This window comes from Branchiostoma lanceolatum, chromosome 9 (genome assembly GCF_035083965.1).
Source record: "Branchiostoma lanceolatum isolate klBraLanc5 chromosome 9, klBraLanc5.hap2, whole genome shotgun sequence".
Classification (NCBI taxonomy): domain Eukaryota; kingdom Metazoa; phylum Chordata; class Leptocardii; order Amphioxiformes; family Branchiostomatidae; genus Branchiostoma; species Branchiostoma lanceolatum.
The window spans coordinates 15,884,479-15,909,424 of NC_089730.1; the positions used below are offsets into that span (position 1 = coordinate 15,884,479).

At 41.0% G+C, this 24,946-nt stretch overlaps 1 protein-coding gene across 2 annotated transcripts in view; it reads right to left on the reverse strand.

The window, feature by feature from the left end:
- LOC136441900 (netrin-G1-like) overlaps positions 1–24,946 on the reverse strand; it is a 97,012-nt gene that overhangs the window by 59,618 nt on the left and 12,448 nt on the right. For both annotated transcript variants that reach the window (XM_066438448.1, XM_066438449.1), the window contains exon 2: positions 5,326–5,453. The gene's annotated coding sequence lies outside the window, so the exon portion shown is untranslated. The remainder of the gene's footprint in view (positions 1–5,325; positions 5,454–24,946) is intronic.

The following is a 24,946-nucleotide window of genomic DNA, read 5'->3' on the forward strand; positions in this document are numbered from 1 at the left end:
ACCATCCTCACTAACCATATGTGCTAAGTATCTTGTATTGACTCAGAAAAGAAAAAGAAAGTGTCACGCCTTCAAGTACCAGAGTTATCAACCCAGAATTGAGGTATTTAAAAATCCGTTTCTTCCTGGATCTAAAATAATGATTGTAGAGTGGAATTAATTGCAATCAAGTGCTGAAGGAGCATCCTCACTAGATAGCTTTAAAGAACGCTACGCCATATAGTTAGATGTGCAAAGGTTGGGTGTGACTGGTCGTGCAGTTTAATGTGACCAGCTGTTCTCGCGCCGCGTGTCTGCGAGGCTGGTGAGTTACGCCGAGGGCGGGTTATCCCGGCTATGTAGATACAGGTACAGGTACAGAGCACAAAAGATACACGTAAGCTCCATCCGTTTCTCAATAATCAGCACGTATAACGTATATCGTCCAGTCGGCGTGTTAGCACCAATCCAAGCGTTAGCTACGTGATCACTGACCAGACAGACCTTCAGACCTTTCAAAAACTTCATGATTCATATCAGTCTAAAAATAGTCCCGAACTTGGCGATCTTTCCGAATCAAAGTCATAACCCCAGTTACTTTGTCATGGACAAGCTCGCCCGGGGAAACCTCTAAGGTCACATATAATGATGATGTGGTGTGCCCCATAAATCGCATTGTTCATAAGTATAGACGAACCTAAACCAGGCTATATTAATCGTATGCCCACTTAGACATTTGACATTAACTGAAATCTTCTCACAGGGAAGCACGTCCATAGGTCATTCACCTTTAAACCCGACCTTGTACTACTGAGGATACAGGCAGTTTCATCGGGCTTCAATAGGGGTGTCGGAGGGACGTGGGTTCAGTTGCCATGGGGAATATAATTAAATTTGCTTTGAAATAAGGCTGCCCCTTTTCATCCAGGTCAAAAACGCTGCTACCGCTCCGAATATGAAATTATTGTATGCTTTCGGGCCACACGTACCAAAAGGTGGGTTGGAAAATCACTTCATTCACAACCAGGTTCTATATAAATATGTACAATTAACACCCGACGTTTCGGTGATCGTCTGTTACTTTCCTAATCACAAAACTGATAGGTACTATTCCACACTGGAAGCTAGGTGTCGCTGCTTACAATACAGTCCCAAACGTACTGCCATATATGGGTGTAGAATTGCTCGCATAATTTTCCTGCTACTTGATTAGTGCTAAGAACTTTTACAACACATCGAAATGTCAACGACTCAACAACAAAAAATCGTACATTATTTTACTTATATCATTTGGATTAACCAAAGGTTAATGTGTACGACACTCCAAATCGACCTAGTGTAGTCTTCCAGTTGCGGTCTAGTCAAAAACAGAAGTATGAAATAAAAGAACCAAAATATGTATAGTTTCAATAAAACATATAATTTTTTGTGTGTGAACATGTACAGGCTGCATCTTTTGGCAAACATTCCACGTCAACCTACATGTATAGTGATAGCACAGTAAGTGTTCATGCTTCAATACATTGATCAAAGTTGAATACCGACCTTCAAGTGTGTCCTAGATATGCCACGTGCATTCAGATACTAGAAACCCATTTCTGCCCCCCGTCCTACTAGATTTGACATGTAAATTTTTTATCAATCAGAGTGATATTTTGTTCAGCAACATTCACAACTCCCGATACATCTTCGCCTGATGCTTGTGCAGTCTGATTAAGTAATGGTAAGCTAATTAAACATGCACAGACGTTCAGTTTTATGTACCAATCTTCAAAAGGGTAGCTTTGACGAAAGGAAAGTATTCAACTAATATTACATGGGACAAATGCTTAATGCTCATGTGAACAGCATTTTCAATACCAAATTGCTGTTGCATTAAACGTAAAACCCTATATATATATGACAACCTACAGATAGAAGCTGTAGATGTGTATCTTGGGATTTATCCCACGCGAGTATTGAGCGATGAATAAAGGGTCTATTCTGCATTGAGAGTTACAATCCGGCTGCGATAGTTTTGAAATAGTGCTGATCGATTTTTGTCGAACATGGGAGGCGACACAATGTTTGTGCTGTTTGGTGGATCCAAGCAGAAATGCGACAACTGTAGTACAATAGTGACAAAGGCTTCGTTGTTGAGAAGAGTAAAATAGACCATCTATATCAGAGCACGCCAACCTTCTCTCAAACGGGCCACGGGACGGAGGACGATCCCGACTTCCAATAAACTTTGGCCCTTTGCTGTCATGATCAAATAGCTGAAGACGAAAGGGTGATTCGGTCGAAAATCAAGTCTTTGAGCCGGAGAACAGTTTAATTTTCAGTATTTAAGTTACCAACTCAGATGAACTTTCATGCTAATAGCTTCGTTTTATGGTAAGTTGCTGCTCACATTTTGTGTATGGAACTCACACGAGTAGGCATGTTTAGGTTTGTTGTTTTACAGGACCGTTTTCTCCATGAAGGAGGCGGGTGCTTCTTTGGCCGATATTTCATTCCACATGATCTCCACTTGATTGGCTGGGACGGGGGGCGATCCCGACTTCCGACAAACTTCGACCCTTTGCCGTAACACATCTAAAGAAGGCGGAGTGATTCGATCGAAAATTCCGGTAAGTCAATTCTTTGAGTCGCAGAACAGTTTAATGCTCATTATGTGATTTATCACCTCAGATCAATTTTCCTGCTAATAGCTTAGTTTAATGGTACGCTGATGCTCACATTCTGTGTATGAAGAGTACAGCATAAAATTTTGTTGTTGAGCGTTTTCCCATGAAGGAGGCGGGTGCTTCTTTGGGCGGTATTTCGTTCCACACGACCTCCACTAGATTGGCTGGGCGGGACTGCGGGAGAGATACGGTTTGGGGTGCAGAGTCCAGCAGACGGAAAAGGTCAAGGCGAGAAATCAAAAAGACGTCCACATATTTCCCCCAAACACTCTTCCGTAAAAACTCATAAATCACTGCTTGAGTTTGCATACGACGAAAACAATCGTCCGTTGGAAAATGTAAAAGAAAGCGTTTTTTGTCAAAGCCTTCGTATATGTTATATTGTTTTAACACTGATTCAATGTTCGTGGTTCTGGCATACACAAGTGGTTAAAACTACGATATATGTAAGGGGAAGCAAAATAAATGTTGTGTTTCCGGTTACGGTCCGAAAAAATAAGGGTAGTAGGGAGGGATTCTCTCCTTATTTGGGATTTTGACTGAAGTGAGCCAACAAATACAGTTTAGCCGTTTGAAAAGGCGCCAGATCACTGGTGTTTTAAACATCGTATAATCATTTCTATGCAGATCAACATTGTTGTGCAGGCACAAGCATACCAATAAACAGAACTTAAGTGTAACATCTGTTTAAAGAGTATGAAATACAGGACGCTCGTTTTGAATTTCATCACGCAGATGTCAGATCGACCATGTTATGTCCCTTGCCAGTGTTCGACGAAAAAAAACTACGCTTGGCAGGTTTTTCCTAGGAAACACAGCATTTAGATATAACCTGGGAGGTGTATTAAATTTGCTCATGGACAGGCATGATGAACGGTTTGTATGTACATCACCATGTAGATTCTGCAGCAGATACCCTACACTCCTGGGGTGTTCGTATTTGGTAAGGAACACTGACATATCATGTATGTGCCTGATTGTTCCGTCACCATTAAACAAACATCCCTACAGACAGATTGATCTTTTTGCATTAAGGATTGAAGATATATCTAGGGATTATGAAAATTACCACAGTTTGCATTACGTTTAAACACGTTTGTGCCTTTTGTTAGGCCGTCCATTATAAGCAATGTCAAAATACAATAGGGAAATTTAATGGAAAATAACGGCAATTAGGGACGACAGTAGCTACTATATTTGCCCAATACTTCGAACCTCCAACATCTTTCTGGTAGCAAAATTTTAGAAAGCAATTCCTCTTTTGCAGTAGTCTTTACCAGACTAACCACGCTGGCTATAAGGAGAATGATTTTGCCTGGGGAGTTTGGCTGCCATATGATTTCATTGTCGGAGGGGGAAATGTTAACCTTTCCGCGGACTGACTCTCTTGGCCAATTATTCCCTTTTTGGACGAATTCTACGATCCATATCCCCATAGAAAGGCCTGGTGAGGCTACTTTTCCGCCTCGGTTATCTCTTTTTTGGTCGTTCGTTTGAATGCGTTAGAAACGGTGGGTAAATGACTCACAGAAAGAACATGTAAAACGTCCAGCTACGTTTTGACATTCTACGGCGCACACTGGTGCTAAAACAAAAGATATGCCACGACACCCCGTCCCCGTGCAGCGATGTGGAAACCTTATAAATGAGGCCAGCAGGCACAAATAAATAGAAAGTCGATGGTATTTCCTTATGGAGGCCATTATTTTCAGTTCAGTGCGCCGAGAAGCCGGGTCTCCCGGGAGCTGCCTACCGAAACACCCACCGCGATCAATCTGTATCAAGCGAGGCAGGGATTACATCCACTTTGATCCCATGCTTGAAAAACAGTGGTTAACTCCGGCCCGCTGCGGAGATTTAATAATTCCTAATACCCACCGCACGCCAACTGCAGTTCTAGAGAATTGGTATTGAATCTTGTGCCAATTCAAAGGCATGCGTTTTTTTTCTTTCTTCGATCACATACAACTGTAGGAAGCCGATGCTTTTCCCTTCTGTGAAACATGAACGACTAGTCATCGTACACGGGCCATCAGGTACCCCCACACACGGTTCGAATTACGCGTGAACTTTGGCATCATTACCGAAATTGTCGTATAATCTGCCGCAAAATTGGCGCACTGATTCCCCATCTGCCACTGCATCGTAACTTCCAGCCCGCAACTCCAACAGCAAAAAAAAAAAAAAATTAACCAACCGTAAATGGTCAAACCTAGGTTATTCGGACTCCCTCCATCAACCACTCGTATTGTTGCTTACATACTTTCATGAGAATAAGGTACGGTTAAAACATCACAAAACCCAAGCCAGAATCGAACGAGTACGGGCTAATTATGAAACAGCGTCAGGATTCCAAGCCATGTCAGTCCCATCTAATAAAATATCGCTGTTTTCTTACTTTTACAACATCGAAATGACACATGAAACTATTCTTTACAACATGCTTTACTCTCAGGGAGCAATGCAGTAGATTCAAGGCCTGTAAACCGTATATGCTAACAGTACGGGAGGAGTCTCATTACCAGTAGCACTAATAACACGCTACTACTTTCCCAAACTATTTCCTGGACCGCCGTTACATCCAAAATACATCGGTTATTACCTCGAGACGACCGGGATTGTAGGTTACTTACCTGATAACGACAAGGCTAATAAATAGGAAGAGCTGGCATCTTACCTCGGCTTTCAGGACGGAGCTGGCGTCTTGTGGACCGCCTCTGACAGCGCCAAGCCCTCACACATCGATTAACAGTCCACCCGCGTAGCCTTCAACATCCACCGAGATCAAGGGCTCTCCGCTCGGAACTATTGGGGAGAGAAAGCAAATTCGATTCGATAATATCTCTCTTGAAGATTGGCCGCCTTGGAAGACCCCATAACACCAATCTTGGCGTAATCACTCGTAGTATAATACAAGGGGAGAGGGACGGGTGTGTTAATCGGACTCTCCGGCCAGCGGGTCCTGATAACGGAAGGAAAGGATGTGAGTGGCTTGGTTGCTGCCAAACTCGTGGGGGACCCATTCATTACCATCAAACACTGCCTGACAGACGGATCTCTTCCGACCCGCGCTATCAGATAGGGCCGATTCACCACAGACTATCCTGAAAGTAAGGAATCTCGAGAGGATAGCATCTGGATTCTTTGTGATGGTTTTCTTTTATCTCTTACGATATTACAAAACTTTTGCTACCTCATCTTGGGACATATGAATATGTAAAGAGATAGCCAAAAGTTTGTCATGAATTGGAAGTGCATTATTCATCAAGTCATTACTCATTGTCTATTCGCAATACATTTCTCGGCTTTCGTGAAACAATCGTTGTACATAATCCTTAAAGATGACGCTCAACGTCAACTACAGTACTTCACAAGTTAAGTATACCATATGTTGAAGAACGTGATTGATAAGTGGGATAGAGCCTTAAGGAGAAAATCACTCAGTCTCTCTGCTGTGACGACAGACTTGGCTGAGTTTACCTGGATGCCAGACCCCTGATCTCTATGATATCTATCGTACGATGTTTCTCATGGTCTACCTCAGGGGGGCCTGTTGTAGAGTTTCCATGGGGTATGTTGGCCCTAGAGCCGCGGACTTGGCTTGTGTAGGCCCTGGAAACAGTCTGGCATCCAGGCTACGGTTTAGTTGGTGGAGGAGGCAAGGCAATCAACTAAGGTAGAAGAGGGAGTGGCCAGAGCAGTCACTGTAGGACAAGGTAAAGCGAATTAGATGGTTGTATTCAAGGGCGGCTGTACTTGAACAAAGAAAGAAAACTTGACCTCAGCGTTACGTTATTTTGGTTACGTAGAAGGCCACCGCTGACAACAATGCCGTATGACACTTATTAATACCAATGACGTAGTAGATAGTCATTCGAAGTGACCTTGATTTAGTTTTCTGATCTTTACAAGCCAGTAGATTAGAAATGCTATCACGCAGACAAAGCATCAGCCATAAGCTGAAACATCAAACTTTAGCCCATATTAGCCTTCATTCTTAGAGAAAGACCTTGAACACAATACCTCCAACGCACCTTGAGACCCTTCAATTTCTCTTTCTCTAAAAGTTAAGAGAACTCATTTCACCCACGCAATATCCAAACCGCAGGACACAGCGACTTCTGATGGAATGTCAGGTGCAGATGAAATACGCCTGCGAGGGTTAGAGCGTGGAACGCCCAGATGCATAATAGACAGGCTTATGGAGTCCTTTACCTTTCACATGACGGGTTGTTGAAGGAAAGTTTAATGAACTCTCCACAGCTATCATTTTATCTATTGACTGTAAGTTATGCAACAATGAGAGAATTATACTGTTCAATCGTTACAAGAAAAGTTTCCTGGCTTTCCACATCTAAATAGCACAGAAAAATTCACATTGCTTAAGCAATTACAAAAACCATGTATTCTGAGCTCCATCTGTCCGTGCATTTACGGCTGTCTTAAGGCGTGAGAAGAAGCTGAACCTGTGAATAATAGTATATATTAGTCGTTGTAGATGTAGTAAGATACCACGTTCTTATGTCACTGTAATTATACTTAGAAATGCTTCATCGTCAAGGCCTGTACTTAACTTGTAAGAGCATAAACGTACAATAAAGGTCTTTCATTCATTTATTTTCAAATATTCGACATACTAATCTAACACGAAATATTCCATCTTAACAAAATTTAGGAAAATTATTTTCAAGTTTGTGAACATAAACCACTTTTAGGTAACTAATATCGTCCTTCTGATTGAGGACAGTTCTGCAAAAATCTATATACAAGAAGTAAATGAGATGCAAAAAACGTTCCCCAAGGGCTTGGCAATTCCTCATGGGTGGGCAATACACACAGAGCTGCCAATAGTGCACTTGTAACGCATTTCCGAGCCGGAGATAAAGGACATCATCAGCGAGAAGTATCCAAAATTGATACGTTCACCTTGATAACTGAGGGCGTTCTGGGTGGATTCGTTCTGTCAGCTTTATGATTATAGATTTTATGCCGTGTGCAAGACACATTCAAACTCAACAGTAGCTGTATTTGAATTCTTACATATTTCTTACATCAAAGGCAAAGATAATTCCAAAGTCCTTTTTGGCAGTATGGGCAGTGAGTAAAGTGGACAGTAGGGGTAGTGGTTTATTATCCACTATGTCTAGGGCACGGTATTGAAAGGCGGAGCCTGTTTCTCTCTTTCCACCATCTTCTACCTCCTCATGTGAGGTACGCATTTCTAAACCCGAACGGAAAGAGGAAAGTGCTTTTTCCAGGGTCCCGACATCTATAGTCAGAAACGCCAGGAATCGAATCTGTGACGTCTCGATCACCGGCCGGACCACTCGACCATTCGACGCCACTCCTGCCATTCGACGTCACTCATTTCTTACATGCAGCTACGTTAAATGTGATGCTCTGTATGTATAATTCCTGTTTGGTGCTTACTTGGTGGGCAATACACGTATATCTTTTCCTACATTGGTTTCCACTGGGTTTTGGGCAAACGTTGGGATACTTTGATATTGTTTAGTTAGTTTTGACTACAGTAACGCATCACAATACATCATAGTCTGGCTGTACAAAGACTGATGCACTTCTTGACATCGCAACATTTCGAGGCAACACGGCAAATCTGTTACTTTCAAACTTCCAACGGCACGTCGTGACTCAAAGGAAACTAAAGTACCAAACGTCGATATCCCTGTACGTGCCACATCAAACTCAGGCACGTAGTTGGGCCATAACGTGGACGTAAGAACTCACTTCACATCGCAATCAAACTACTTTATCTTGGTTCTAGTTGTTCTCCACCATTCATCACGAGTTTACCAACACGCGTCGCTGGAGATTCTCTACAACAATGAGCGAGCGGTAGAAAGCGGCTATTCGTCAAAACTCGTGGAGCTGCCTTGCACTTGCCACGGTGTGTTCAAATGATGAATGTTATGGTGACGCGTGGCCACACCTCCGTTGCTTTGTAGTTTTTCTGAAGCCTCACTGGAAGTTTCGAGTCATCCAGAGATTATTCTTAAAAGTTAACTGTAGATACTTTTCTTATATACCACATGGAATAAAAATAATCCTGTTAACATGCTTGATGGTACTTTTCCGAATGCTTGTGGAATTTCTCACCAGATGAAATCAACTATTTCAGGTAAATAAATCTTAGATATTTTATGTGGCATTTTGGACCCAGCCCTACCCGTGAACTAGCATTAGCTCCTGTATTCAAAGACCCGGGGGTAATTGACTCAGTAACATCAACTTTGTCTTGACTTTGTCTTATATTTTTCTATCGGACTATCCAAAACTGTCTTTACTTTATTGGCACATCAATTCATAGTTTGTGGTTAAAATCTTGCGGATCTTGCTCTTTGTCACTGACGAAAGTTGCATGTAGTGAATACTACCTGAAACGTCTGACCGTTTCCAAAATCATATCCGGTTTCTTGAGTGACTGCTTTTATGACAATCTTAGATCTGTTTGGCAAGTTGTGTGGCTCTTACTTCTATTGTTGTCTTGGTGCCAAGGGCTTCTTCCCAACAGACCTTTCAAAAGTCTCCTTGGCACAGTTAAGTATCTTATATGGTATTTCACTTGGCATACGTTCAACCCAAGATGCGATCAGGCAGGCGACAAGAAGTTTCCGATGTAATTCTGCACACAAAATCACTTCTGTTGGGGGAATTTCAAGTGCAGGGACCATGTGTAATTCAAGGCATTAACTCTATCATTATAAACGCTTATGTTTTGGCACAGGTTTAGTGTCTCAAACACGTATCGCCACAAATGATTCATTGAGTCTACAAATATCCAAACGTCTATGTCTTCATGAGAGCAGCCACCAAATGCCTACTGCCAATAAAGCAAAGAGCACACTCAGGAACGGTACACGCTTATATTCTCTGCATGACGCATAATCAAACCATTCAAAAGAAGTACAGGTATTTTCTAGCACGTTTCACACGTACGTTACAGATGTGAATTCAATCATGACAATTTTTCAAACCTTATTCTAAACACCTGCAGAGCCGGGCTTTAGTATCTATTACACTATTCCCAAAGCATGAAATAGGCTTTATCAAACCGTTTACAAAAAAATCCAAGTCATCAATAATTTTGCGAGTTTCGTCAGGCCCCGTGGATTCGTCGCAGAAGCTCAGGCCCACATAATGTCCCTAAAACTCCATTTCTTCGCGCCCAAACCGTCGTGACTTGTGACCTCTGTAGTCTTAAACCCCGAATGTTTTCTCCCCCTGTCTCCCCAACCGCCGATAAAGAAAATTATATTGGTTATACAAATAACCCCATAAAATTTATTCACAGCCTGAATGACCGCCATACCGCCGTAATCACTATAGCTTCTCCAGATGCGCCCGAAATTACTTTTCTAATAACACGGCTGCGAATTAATCACATTTTATAAAACCTGTTGGTGGTAACCTAAGGTTGGACCAGAGCCCCCGAATCATTACACTCCTCGCTCCTGGGACTATGAGAAACGTACGGATTTACGAGCCCAATGGAAAAGTTTCGCACGCCGATTTTCCGCCGAGGGGATCTCGCACTTTATAGGGAAATAAAGTAATGTCCCCGCGTGCTCTTTAAGTAGCGATGGAGACAGTACCATGAATGCAAAGAACATCCCAACGCCTTGATTTATGATCACGATATTACCGTCTATAGGACGGCCCGCTGTTACGGAGGAAAATGTTTCATTTGCTGAAACTGCGACGTTTCCACATATTTGACCTTCGCGAGAGGATGCTTCTGTTATGGGCGACGTTAACGCGACACAAAGGCCAGAGTCGCCTTAATTCTCTTTAAGTCGCACACGCCGGCAATCAAAATGACTGACGGTCCTTCAGAAATAGGCAGTGCTGAGGTATCGTACCTGTCAGTTTCTACGAGCCATCTGAGTTACGTAGCACACCTAAGCACCTGTATTTTATTGCCATATGTATGCAAACAATGCAATGGGCCTAATCCTACAGCTATGCGTACGCACCTGGCACACGCCATAATAGCCCGCCCGTCATACGTACAATGCGGCAGTGCAAGTTGAGCGTATCGAAGGTTTGTCGATATATCTTTTATAGTCGGACATAGGAACATAACTCAGCCCAGGCAGGTATATAAGACCAGATGGTTGGATAAGGCTGGGACAGGAATAGCATGTGTAACGGAGTGCATTGTACCAGCAATATTGCAAAATATTGCTATTTTCATGACACAGTTCAAGTAATTGATAGTGCCAATTTCGCCACGTTCACAAAGGCTGCAATATCCCCTGGTTTTCAGATTTTGCATAAAATCTTCTTTATCAATTACGTAAATGTGTGCAAAAAATATCCGTGTTGAGCTTGTTTCTATTGCGCCAAAACCAAGTGATGCAAATCATATGGAAACTGGAAACAGGTCATCATAAGGAACAACCAATGAGACTTTTACGTTAGTCGTTATGCATGTTCACAAAGCCATAACGTCTATGCATAATGTTATTGCAGTTCATGATTTAGTCACTGGAGCAAACAGTGGAGTCGAAAAGGCGTTACGTGTCATTAAGAAAGAAAATTATAATCATTTATTACACGATACGGTGCCAAATGTAACGTTTTTCCATGGCAATACAGTTCACTTCTACTGCTTATAGAAAAAAGTCATGCAAGACAAGGGCAAATCTTTAAAATCTTTGATTATCATTACTTTTATTAGTTTTAATTTCACTTAATTGTTTAGCCAAGTCACGTACAACTCAGGTCAAATTTGACCTATTGTCATGCAGGTAGTCCTGGAATTAACATTTAAAGACTATAGCAGCAAAATTATCAAACATTACACACTGTACGTGACAACAACAACATCATAATAAAATTCGTCACAGTTTCAATAGACACAATATAACGATATATAATAGAGGATTTTATAATTTACGAGTATAGCTGATATCATTAGTTAATACGCTATCAAGCAATCATCAACTCTTGGCTCCAGGAACAAAAGCGATCACTTATTGTGTGACTATGTCAAGTGGAAGATTGACTAATAAAAGTTAAAACCGGTAATGACAAAGTACACACTGCACCAAAGGTAATCAACACCACAGCACATTCACAGGCAATCAGGCAGAATTAGAATACAATGACTTCCCACGGTGCTATTTGTCGTAAAGTTTCATTAGTCTCTTTATCACCTGGGTCAACAAGTTAATGGCGCAGGGCACCTTTACCGGCCATATATCAACTATACAGGTCAGAGTTTACTACGGTCGAAGCCCGGAGTTCTAATTAACTAAGCTCCCGTTTGCCGCCAAGTATTAAGCAGTGTTTACGCTTATCCGATGGTATTTATAAATCGTTGCGGTATACCAACAACATGGAAGCATTTCGTTTGTAAGAAAAGAAACTATAGCGCGCATGCGCTCATGTCCCTTACAACCAGGACATTTCCATGTTTTTTTTATATCTTAGACACAATTCCGGGTATTCCCGCTTATCCGCTGATATCCATAAATCGTTGCGGTATACCAACCAGATGGAGGCTCCTCATTGGTAAGATATGTCACTACAGTACTAGTGCGCATGCCCATGGTCCTTATCGCCAGGACATTTCCAGGCCTCTATATATTCTACAAAATGTCATAACTACTATTATGTAGATACTGTTAATTTTTACTATATTCTGGTGCGTTTGCCAGTTTTTCGTTGTTGTTCTTTCCCAGATCTGCAGACGTATTCTTAGATTTTAAATCTGATAGTCTTTTGAATTACTTACACTATTCATAACTGTTATATTCCTAAGTGAACTATGATAAACAATTTGCGGCACTTGAATGATATTGTAAAGAAAAATGAATTTGGGGTATAACGTTTGAAAGATGTTCAACCCAGGTACCAATATGATTGGGAAACATGACAAAGTCTACGAATGGCTCATTGTGATGAAATAGAATTGAGAAAAAAAATGTTGAATAAATGTTGAATATATCAGCGGTATAAGTGACTAAATCAGAGCAACTTTGCCTACCCATTGTTTATACCCCAATGCCACTAGTATGGCGCCTGCACTGTGACTAGAGCGCTCAACGAATTTCATAGATAAGAAAATAATCTTTTTACACTTTGTACCTTTGTTCTTGTCTTTTCAGTCATACATTTACATTTTGCACAATATTCCAATTGTGGAGTCGAGGATTACACCAGCCGAATTCAGGTCACAGCGCAATCTCCGGCTAGTAGAATAGGTGCCTTAGGTTCATAACTATAGCAAGCTTATAGGGCGTTTCCTGGGTGGAAAAATACCAATACATATTCATCCGACGTGCGTGTTTGCAAAATGACCCAAGTGGACCAATGTTTCACTTTCTGTGTGAAATGGCGCATACGTTTTTCACTCAGAGATGACGCCCCTGGGCATAGGGAAATGTTTCCTTAGAGAGCCGGACATGCCATTTGGCTACCAATTTCCATGAAGTCGATTAAGTCATCGGTCATTACGGCAAAGAAAGACCAGTTGCCGGCCGGCAACTCAAACGAGTTCAAAACACATCAGGACAGTAAAAGTCACACGAATATTTGATGCACGACGGTTAATTACAAAGGTGTAGAACTAGTTCACTAGGTGAGATTACATCGGCAGTGGCACCATTGTGTCGAAGTGATGACTCACTGACGACGGACGTATACGTAGCGCATGTGGCTCATCTAAATAATCTTTTTCGCATGTTTCATTTGTTTCACAAAGCGTTTATTTGACATGCAGAGCGTTCTTGACTTCATCTATCTATTGAAGCACTATAGTGGACAGGCTAAAGGAATATCACTAACGTTACAAATGATAGTGCATAATTTCAATAGAGCTGTCCGATTGTGGCCTGGTTGGTGAGCTGTTAACGGTACCTACCGCTACAGAACGTTTCTCCAACTGCCCGCCTTCTCTCTATAGAACATGCATTGGTAGTGAAGTTTTGATGGTAGTCTCAACTAGATCTCTAATGGTTTTGGATGGATTGCCATCTAAACCCTGACAATTACTCTCACGCTTTCTGTGTCGTTTGTTTCAATACCTTCCTTTATTTGTACGAAGCATACCAAGCGAACACCTGATTCCGTACCCCGTACACGTCAAGAACACTGTTTACGATGAAAAAGATAAATAAGAGAAGCTTAAATTCATGTTGATTTATTGAGAATGAATCCTATCGGATTAGTCATCAAAAATAGATTAAGGATCTGATCCCTGTGATGAATTTTATGTTTGTGTAGAATCGTAAACGTGGGATTGTTTTAATGATTTTTTCCCTCTGTGCTGGCATTTGTGACGCACGGAAATCATGTTGGCTAGCTCAGTACTTGAACAACGCTAAACACAAATATTTGTATGGGCAGAAAAAATACTAGAAGTTAGCATTCACTGTGTTGATTAAAGAACAAACCAAAGATTAACATACTTTAGGGTACGATACAGCACTATCTAATACAAACAGGCTGATGTAATCTGTTTTGTGATTGAGAGGTTGCCTCGGGCTGATACCTATGCCAACGTTTCACAGTAGACTAATTTCTCTTTACAGCTTTGTAGCAATCGAGGCAAACGCTTTAGAGATTTCTCGTATTCGCTTGAGCAATCTCTGCCAGGTTTGATAAGGATAGCTTCATCGCCTTCACAGGCTCGCGTTTGTACTTCTCGCCAGTCAGGTGTGTAACATCTGGTTGATAATTCCCGGAAAATGTGAAACACAACACTTTGGGGAATGAAGTTATTACAGGAATCGTATGAGACATTAACAAATGCTTTTCGTCAGTCAGGTGTTTGAAATCGGGTTGATAATTCCTGGAAAAGGCGAAACACAACAACACTTCGGGGGAATATAGTTATTGCAGAAATTGTACGAGACATCAACGAAAGCTTTTTGTCAGTCAGGTGTACGGAATCTGTTTGAAAATTCGTGGAAAAGGTGAAACACAGCACTTTGGGGTTATAAAGTTATTGCAGGAACTGTATGAGACATAAACTAAAGCTGATAGGTCCTGGCGCGTAATGGCTTGCAGCATGGTTGCCGGTCGAGTTTGATATCGTAATATTTGGACACATATCGATGGTGTTTTTCTTTCACATTGTGAACAATGAAAAAAAACATGTATCCTGTTGGATAAGAGAAACAGGATTCCTCAAAATATTTGATTATTTTGTAAGGAAAAGAGTTCAGCTACTCGCTGTTCGTTTGATGATGACAATGGAGCCAAGTCGTCTGCGAATGTAGTCTCTCGTACATATATTCTGTATGCTGTTCAACAAAATACCCTTAAACGACCCACTATACGCTGGAGTATGACTGCAACGGTAAGTTAATCAATATCTATATATTTAAACACGACTCGTGGGTGGTAGAGCTTCATGTCAAAGAAATAGATTTGCAGCCCTAGTTATAACTTGCACTACACGAAGTATGATCTTTTAACACACGTTTACGTATGTAAAGCATAACTTTCATTGAAAAAAACATATTTACGCATCCTATAAGGCATGCTTGAATATTGGATTTCGTGCAATGTGGATCGGTTGGCTGTGCCGTCGAACAACCATTTATCACAGGATCTTTGCTTGTCTTGGACAGGAAACTGCCGGAAGTAGACATCAAAAACTCAGTTCTCTTTCCCTCAAAGAGTTACGGCTACATGGTGATTGCCATCTTTTGCCTCAGGCTGTCAATTTGGTGGCGAGCTAATAACGTTTGTCGTGCAGGAATGGTGAAAGTAATGACTGACCTAAGGGAGAGAAGGCGATTTATCTCAAAGCCCATACGCTATGTTTCTGACCCGTTCGCGGCGAGTTGTTTTTCATAGGTGGGGATGGGTCAAAGCCACATGACCATCTGACGCTTCTGGTAACACATCCAGTTTGAAAAATCATTATATACTTTGACAATGAAAAAAAAAGTCCCCGTTCTTGAGATACATCACTGAGCAGACCGAAAAAGTGTCCGGTGCATTTTCTAATCCGAAAGGCATTACATAAACTCTATTAGGTGCATCCAGCGCTTTCGAGGCCAGAAGGTACTGGTCTGACGCTCGCTGAAGAAAAAATCGTTAATATGGTCGCCTCTACGACGGATCAAAGGTACCTGTCTGCAGTTTTTGATGAAGATCCTGTGGCGACAGATCAGCAGCGAAGCCAAGGACCATTGCAGGTATCCTTATTAGATGTCAGCAGCAAGACAGTGGACGAAGATGACAAACTTGCACCTGACAATGTATCGCAGAAACGTTCTGATCAGAAGCAACACATAATAGTTTCACAATAGTATTAGGATCTGGATAGCATTAGGAAACTTTCAACGCCAAAGCCACAACATCATTGAGTATCTACTGCCACGAATGTTATCTACTTCAATCTAACTCATATTCTCTCTTCAGCCAACTCGTTACAAGTTACATCACTGATAAACGCCCCCTTTCGAAACCTTTGTCCCACTTCAACAGAACACTTCGAAAGAAATACTTTCATTTTCACCTTATCTCACCCAAGATATGTTCACCGTTCTTTTAGATCCCGGAAGGACGCTCTTCTGCCTGTGAGTATTAGGGTGAAAGTTTTCCTCCGTCTTCTGTGCTCAAGATGGTGGCCAAGATGTCCGAGGCGCGACCCTAGTTTAGCAGGAGACGCCCTGGGCACGCTTGGACCAAAGATAAATGGAAAGGTAACTCGAAGCCTGGGTTGATGTAAGACTTCTCACTTAGAGTATGGCGCCTATGGAAATCAGACGGCGGCCCTAAGAGCACAGCGGTCCGTCAGTAGTCCGATAGGGACGCATTAGTCTCCAGCACTTGGGATTTGGTGATGGAGGGAGGCCAACAAGCTTGACCATCAGGGGCAGCAGCCCTGCTGAAGCCTTGTCAGCGCCTCGACACCGATACTGTTTATCTGTTCATGGCAACTTTTCAATCTCTGAACATAGTTTGTCGCGTTCACACTTGCAGTGGCATGTGATGTTACCATTCTTCAAAATGGTGTCCAAATGAAGCTATTACATGAATAGAAAAACTCTTTTTACACAACAAAGTGTTTTATTCAACCGATGTTTCGGTGACCGTCTGTCACCTTCTGCAGGGCAATTCTGACTGGTTTACTTCGCACTGCAGCTACAGGTGTCGCTGCTTACAGATGCGGCCACACAGATGAATAAGGTGATAGACAGTCATCCCAACGTCGGTTGAATAAAACACTTTGTTGTGTACATAGAGTATTTTTATTTAGTGACTCACCCAAGCTCATAAAACTATTCACGGATGAATTCTGTTTTAAAACATTCATCTAACCGTTTCCTTTCATAATGCAGTCTGGTTGATCCGGACACATAACTTTCGCCGTATTGAAATCTCGCAATGTTGTTATTACTCTCCATGCTATTCGCTACTTTTCACGGCAATGGGTGGGAAAACTGATACTGCTTCCTGTTCCTTTGTTACATGGACGCGGTCCAGTATAATATCGTAAAGAAATCAGAATCCGCACTTAATCTTGGCCCTCTGGTTATGGTTCCTCATAGCATCGTTATTCTCTTTTCAACATCAGATTCACATAACACTGCACAGCCCAGAGCTTAGTACAACAAGTATATAATGTAAGGCATAGAACTGCGCAAGATACAAGACTAGATAAATTTCTCTTTATTCACATAACTGTAAATTAAAGATGGCTGATTTTTGGGGGTAGAAAAACGTGGTAAGCACATAGTATGCCCTTTACAATGGCCTTAGAATTCAAACTTAAGGAATAAAACTGACTAACCTCAATTTAAAGGGAAAGCCTCAATTTAGAGTGTGTGCTTGCTGTACGATTCCTCATACCTTTGCAAGACCACAGAACTCAAAATAGACGTCGATTCCAGCTGATGTAAAATGTCAATGAATTCAGTCGCACATGTTTGTTTATGGCTGTCGATGACCGATTAAGTACTTACCTGATAGCAGCATTATGTAATCTTAGGTTAGGCAGGCCTATTTCTCTACCATTCGAAACTGCTCCTCGAAATGACGTCTGATGCAATATCCACCTAGGGCTTGAACAAATGTCTCACGTATCCGTTCTCCGGGGATGTCATTAATGATTTTTTTGCTAGACCATAATAAAAGGTGTCTTCAAAAGCATTATGACTAAATCCGTTGTGAGATAAACAACAAAACGTTATTTCCCAAAGGTGAGACATCGTACAACTTTTGGTGTGATGATAAATGATTTCCAAGAAAAATACCCATCACTGAGTAGCCAACAGCTGTTTAAATGTCCACTTTGAGGCTTGCTTTTTGGGTCGTAATTGATTTCATTGACTAAAACATTGAATGTGTGCCAAAAATGTGAAGTAAACTCTTGCATAAACGTTGAATTCTAGACGGAATGCAACTGTGACATATGGCAAATCTGGTACATGGTACAAGAGGTTCTTAAATGGGTTTACAGTGAAAACTAGCTAACTCAACTCAACATTTTGCAATGAAAAAGTTAAAAAGTTAATCGATTGCCCCAAACAGTGATTTATAGGTTAAACGGGTATAAAACGATTAAATAATGAATAAGAACTGTTGAATTTAAGATATTGTGGTGCATTGTCACATTTAAGAAACATCTGGTCCATAAAAACATCGTATACATACTACCTAATCCAATAAACGTTAGTTGCATTCTATATGCCAATTGGTCTTTTAGTCTGATCTGAACAAAATGAGGGCCATCTGTAAAACATAAATCTGTACTATAGTTGGCACGTTTACGTTTCCGAGTTGGATACAAGCTATTTCACGGTACCTTTGGGTAGGCACTGGCTCTGTGTTAAAAGCCCGTTAGCCCCAATTGGGACATCCCAGTTGGATTGCAGCTAGACGTACAAAAGTTTGGTGTGAAACGTTATTCAGTGTAATATAATGAGCTGCTACCGTGCCGCGTGCCTGCACGCGAAGCAGGTGTGTTATGCCCAAGGGCGGTTATACCGGCTATATAGATACAGATACTAAACATAAATAGTTTCTCTCGGGTCGAACGCAAACTCTGTTTACACCATGTCAATTACTGTGGCTCCGCCCCGTCCCTGGTTCTAACTATAATATGAAATGGCCAATCAGAAAGCTTGAAAATGATGACACCACCTAGTCCATAGTTTAACTATGATATCCAATGGCCAATCAGGACCCCTAGAAATGACCAAATTCAATCTATACCGATTACAGCGTTTAACCACCTTGCAACCATTGTGCGAACGTCGACATCGAAGGTCAAAGGTCATGGTTTCCAATCGATAGTAATTTGCGAGTGCAGGGTCATGCTTCATGACAATCACGGATAGCGAATAATGCAGCTTTAGCAGCGCTTCGTGCACCTCATTCATCTTCAGGTGTAAACGACAGGTTGCCATTTGTCTCTTCTCGCATTTTCTCTGAGCTATCGGCTTCTGCTGGTGTTGGCTTTGCAATAAACGCATCGATTACCGATTAATCGACCAACGGTCAGCAAGGAGGTTGCAAGAAAGAGGTATTGCACTATAAGGTCCAATCGCTATCAAAATGCTCGCAAATAACCATATAAACGATGTCATTAATGTCACTTCCGGGAAGAATTTCTCATACGTCACCGGCTCCTTATTGGTATGATGCATATTAATGTGTCTAGCTGCAGAAGAAATCCTGACGCCCTCAAGTTGAAGGAAGTAATAGTTTGATGAATCATAGAACAGTCTTTGTTGCCCGACTGTTCTTCGAAAGTAGTTAAAACTATACTAAACGCAAACCAAGATAGTAACCAATCATCGGATATTCCTGAAACGGAACTATTTGTATTTAAGAACGAACGTTGCCCTGTTACAAGAGAGATATGCAGATGACTCTTGAATAAGTTTCGGTGTAATTACACTAAAATGGCAAAGCAATCGTACTATAGGACTAGCTGAAAATTTCGGATAAACTGCTGAACTTATTTTATAGACCTTAGGGTTTACCTGAAGTCCTTCTGCGCCTTCAGGCATATTAACTTAGTACATAGAATTGATGTTCATTCATTCTTGAGGCACTTTACCCTAAAATAATTTTCTTGCGTTATGGCAAAAAAAAAATTAAACTACTTAAAATGAGCAATTTCATTCACCAACATTGTATATCATCAATTACATTCTTTAGAACTATATATACCATAACTAGCATATCAGTGTAACCTAGGACGGAATGAAACGCTTTCGATATTACACTTGTACAACAGTGTCAGTGTTAACTTTGGAACTAATGACCCTCGGATCACGGCCCTGTGCGTGATATTCGGAAATAAGAGAAGAAATCAATGAATAAGGAAAGTGATATTGACTCTTCACGGTATGAATTATACAGATGCTGTCCCTTTTCTTCATTACATGATTCGATAATCAATTGAGTAGGAAACTGTGGCAGCAGGAAGACTCGGGGGAAGCGGATTAAGGAAGAAGGGATAGATAATTTTATTTGTGGGGTTAGTGTGTCTATTCCGTTATGTTCAAACAACATTGAATTGAAAAATAGTTGTTAGGGATAGGCAGAGAAAAACGATTGTAATCAGAATTGTAATTTTTTTTTTCTGAAATCCATTCTACACGACGCCGTTTAATAAACAAGTCTTTTGAATAAGCTGATAACACCCATTCATACAGGCATGAATTAGGACAGTCTTTTTGCAAACGAAAATGGTAAAACAAGGAGTTCTAGTAGATACATGTATATACGGTTAACTACCTACATATTGATGGTAAACTTTAAAAACTACTTTGTGACCATTAACTACGTCGACATTCACATAATTCTAGCCTGTACCTTTCTGATCAAAGTTTGCTACAGCGTTACATTTAAGCTAGTCTATATATATTGGAGACCGCATCTGTAAGCAGCGACACCTATAGCTGCACTGCAAAATGAACCAGTCAGAATTGCCCTTGCCCTGGCCTGAGACAGTCACCGAAACGTCGGTTGAATAAGACACTTGCGTTTGTACAAAGATTATCTTTTTATTCAGTGGCTTATAACGTATTTACGTATATATATATATACGTAAATACGTTGACTGCTTTCTCATATATATACATATATGGAGAGAGAGAGAGAGAGAGTGAAAGAGATAATGTATAGCATTATATAATTGAAGACAATGCATATCGATTGTAACTTAAAAACTTGGTAACTAAATATTCGTAACTATTTCCACGGAGCGAATCTCACATGCAGTAATACGCCCACCAGTATCCCCATCATTGTCCTCATCAATGATGAGCTTAACGAGCTTATGTCACGGTACGACATCCAGTTATCCTAGCTGGAGGAGCTCCTCATGAGATTGCGGCGGGTGATCGACCGAGGCAGTAGCCAAGTCAGAACCCAAATTAATCACACGCTTTCTCGGCCTTCGTGTCACGACCCCCAGCTGAATTATTGAGAAGCTCAGTAAATTGGAGACTGAAACAGTCATGAATCAAACCCAGCCTGCATCAATACGCACTATCCATCTCAGACACGGAGAATGTACATCACAATCCTCGACAGTTGCTGTCTCAGCGGCGCATCACACTGCATGGATTTAATTCTATTGGAAATCCGTGGAAGCTCATTTGTCAAAACTTGGGAACAGTGTTGACCATTGGTGGACGGATTTAAAGGACGAAATCCGCTGAGACGTTTGCCCCGTGTAGAGTTTATTCTGATGGGGTACAACATCATTCATGTAAATGTGAATTACATGTCTTCACTTTGGCGTAACAGCTCTCAAACAAAATGGGCAGCAAGATATATCCCTGGTACCATTACTAAAGCACTATCTGATATACTCCATAGTAAAGGGTTAGCAACCATTCTCACAACTACTTGAATCAAAGACAGCTATTCGAAAAAATGGATTTGTTATATTGTCCAGAAAGATATGTTATGCATATGCCAGGTTAAAGAAAAACGATTCTATTAGATATAACACTTTTTTTGCTGTGCCATAGTCCAGGATCTTACACTAAAGGACTACCAGAGGTATGCCTTGCAATTACTTTTGCATGAAAGTTATAAGTTGTCTATATTCAGCTATGCTCTCTGATTGACAACGAAGTAGATTACCCTTATCATTAATCGATGGAAATGGGGAGAGCATTGAGAGCGCGAGAATAAGCCCAAAACTCTTCACGTATGCTTGTAAGTGATAGATTCTCCGTAATATCGATTCCAGCGGCGTCAGAATTGAGATTTATCAAGTAGATTTGTTGGCCTCTTGTTCCTCTCAGATTCGTTTTCATACTATTATTGCAGCGCGTAAGTTGAATAGATGGAGCCTAATGGGTATTTGGGTTATGAAAGCAGCAAAGAGATTTCTGCAATGGATGGATAAGTCGTTGTAATAGCTGTTTTACGAGCTCAATATGAGCGGATTTCGCCTGGAAAATGCATGGCGCTAAATCAGATTTGCTTATGCTTTGTCATCATCAAACGGGGACAGCTTAGACATGATAATCAAACCTTTAAGGTGTTTGCGATCTTAAGAATAACTCGAAGCTTTTTAATGACATTTTAGTACCACTCCACTACGAGAGGTGAATACATATCATTCTCGAGATCTCTTATCCATATGAAAACATAAAGGCCATTCCATTCAATGGTATCTTGGTTGAACTGCACTGAACTAAATTAACCTGTAAGAAGCCTCCCTTAAAGTCACGATGCGACTGCTTTAAAAATAGAAAGACTTCAAACAAACATGTTCTAAGCCTTTATGTGACATAACAAAATATTGCTAAGGCAAGCTCGCGTCGCCAGGGGGCGCACCGTCTGGCTTCACCACGTCCATGTATGTGTCAAGCAGTTTTTACCGATATTTGTGGCTTACAAACTGGTTAAAACGATATAATTTGCTTTAGCTAGCTATGTCTCAGTGATCACACAAAGCATGCAATTCAATAAATTGCGTTTGAATTGTTTGACGTTTACACAAATCTGAAACTTTGATTGACGCTTATATAAATCTGAAAGTTTGCAATCACACATTGAATTCATTTAACGCTACAGACCGGTCAAGTGTACGATACCTGACCAACAAAATCAACAACCTTTATGTATTTTGCAGCCGTTATTTACATGGGCAAAAGAGACGGTTCGTAATTTCACAATGTTGATACTTGCAATGTTCAAGATCTGTTCACCGTTACGTGCAGATCACCAGAGTTTGACCGTCCCCCTTTCGGAGATACCGGATTTCACCAGAAGTTGTCGTATGTTAGGCTATCGTTAGCACATCTAACCCTTTCCACCTTAACAACGTCCCCTTTAGTGCAAAACGGACATCAAACTATTACGGGTGAGGTAGTCTTGCAGTGATAAATCTAGGAAAATCAATGCTAATAAAAAAGCCAACGTCAGAGTGGCTGAAAAGCGCCGTTAACCTTGAGGGTCGTTTCTTTAACCCTTTGCGAACCTGGCCGATTAGGTCTTCTGGTGCATATCATTTGAAGGGTCGTAATGCTCCGGCGTCTCTTTAGAAAGGCCCTTTTGGGGTCGTCGTCAATCAACCATCAAAGTCTTTCAGGAGGTTGATAGCCTGGTGATACATCACAAAAGCTTATCATGCTATGTATGGTCACCATGAACTGAGATAGATAACTGGAGAATTTATCTTCTCAGCCACTTGCAAGACGTGCGGATAGGGACGAAATATGTTGTCATATACATCATATTTGCAAATATTCTAAATAGGTCATTTAGAGATTCTTTTAAGTTATCGACTTGATGAAGTCTATGGCTAAGCTTAGAACACTGCATTGATCTTTTCAACCATTACCAGACATTTACCACCATTTGTAAAGACCCACTTTTCGTGCAGTGTTGTAAGCTGACAATGGCACCGCGTTAAGTATTGACGTTCCTACAATGTCAAGGTAACGTTTCTGTCGGACAGATCCTGTAGGACAAAAATATGCTGGGGAAGATAACATCAACCATCCATCATGCAAAGAGTCAATGTCCAAATGACTTAGTAACGTCTCTATGGATTGTCATGCTGAAAGCGTCATTCTAAGTTTGAATGTAAAATTACTTGCACACCACTGTCCAATTGAACATAATGAATATAGCAGATAAATGCGAATATCATATATCAAAATTACTATGGTATATCTCGTGTATCTCATTCATCAAGCTTGCGTGGTCTCATAAACAAAGGACGTTCCACTGTCCCTTGCTGATAAACGTAGCAAACAAGTTGATAATTTCCAAACTAGAAGATAATGCTTTATACAATGTCAATTTACCTAAACGCCTAACAGCCTTTTTCATGGGTCATGCAAACTTTAGACATTTAGACATTTGAGAGGCCAGATGGGATGAATTATTGTTATAAAGTCATACTTGCCTTGTGTGTGAGGACGTGCAATCATCGAACCCCAAAAACTCTTTTTAAATTTATCGTCTGTTATTGAGGTACGACTCTATTATGTTAGGATCACACTTCCAGACCGGAACCCCGTCAGAGTGTTTGTGGGCACATAAAAGACAGCAATTAGATGATAAAACGTTAGAAATCATGAGCATAACTTGTGTATATCTATTGATATTCACTTATATTATTTCTTTCCACAAACAGCCCGATCGGGCACCTATTTCGAAATGCGACCCTAGCATAAAACTTTCATCCCGACCCACCTGTACTTTGTACCTTGTACAATTGTTGTGCAATAAAGTTATTATTATAAAGCGTTTTCACTGACTTCCCACACAAATGAAGCAAACAGTATTAGGTGCTTACCAACATGCTGGTGTTTCTATTTGTGTTTCAATCGATTGTAGCGCAGCATTTTTCGTGTTTTATGGCCAAAGTTTTAAGTATGCTCTTCTTTGACCTGTACACAATCAATAGTGATCATTTGAGAGGGTCAGAAGATCTCTCAATATCTTAAACTTGAGCTATAATTAACTGAAATGCAAATAGGGACACCAACATGGCGGCAGACAAAGCGATGGTGTCATTTAAAAACGCTCTATATATCGACTTGAGACGGTAGTCAAAGTTTGAAGGTCATACCGCTATGATATTGAAGGACCTGCTCACCAGCAGGGTCCCTCCGGATGATCCAATCTTCCGCAACCCCTACACGCAGCTGGGTCCCGTCTCAACCACTGATCAATACACAGTTCCAAAAATATGCCACGCCGGTTCACTTATCAACTTAGTATTTCAGTAGAGTTGTTCTTTCTGTCCCTAGGCCTACGATCGATTTTACAGCGTCTTGGTCTTTCTTTAGGCTTTTAAAAGAAGTTAGCAGTATTTCCGCTTGACA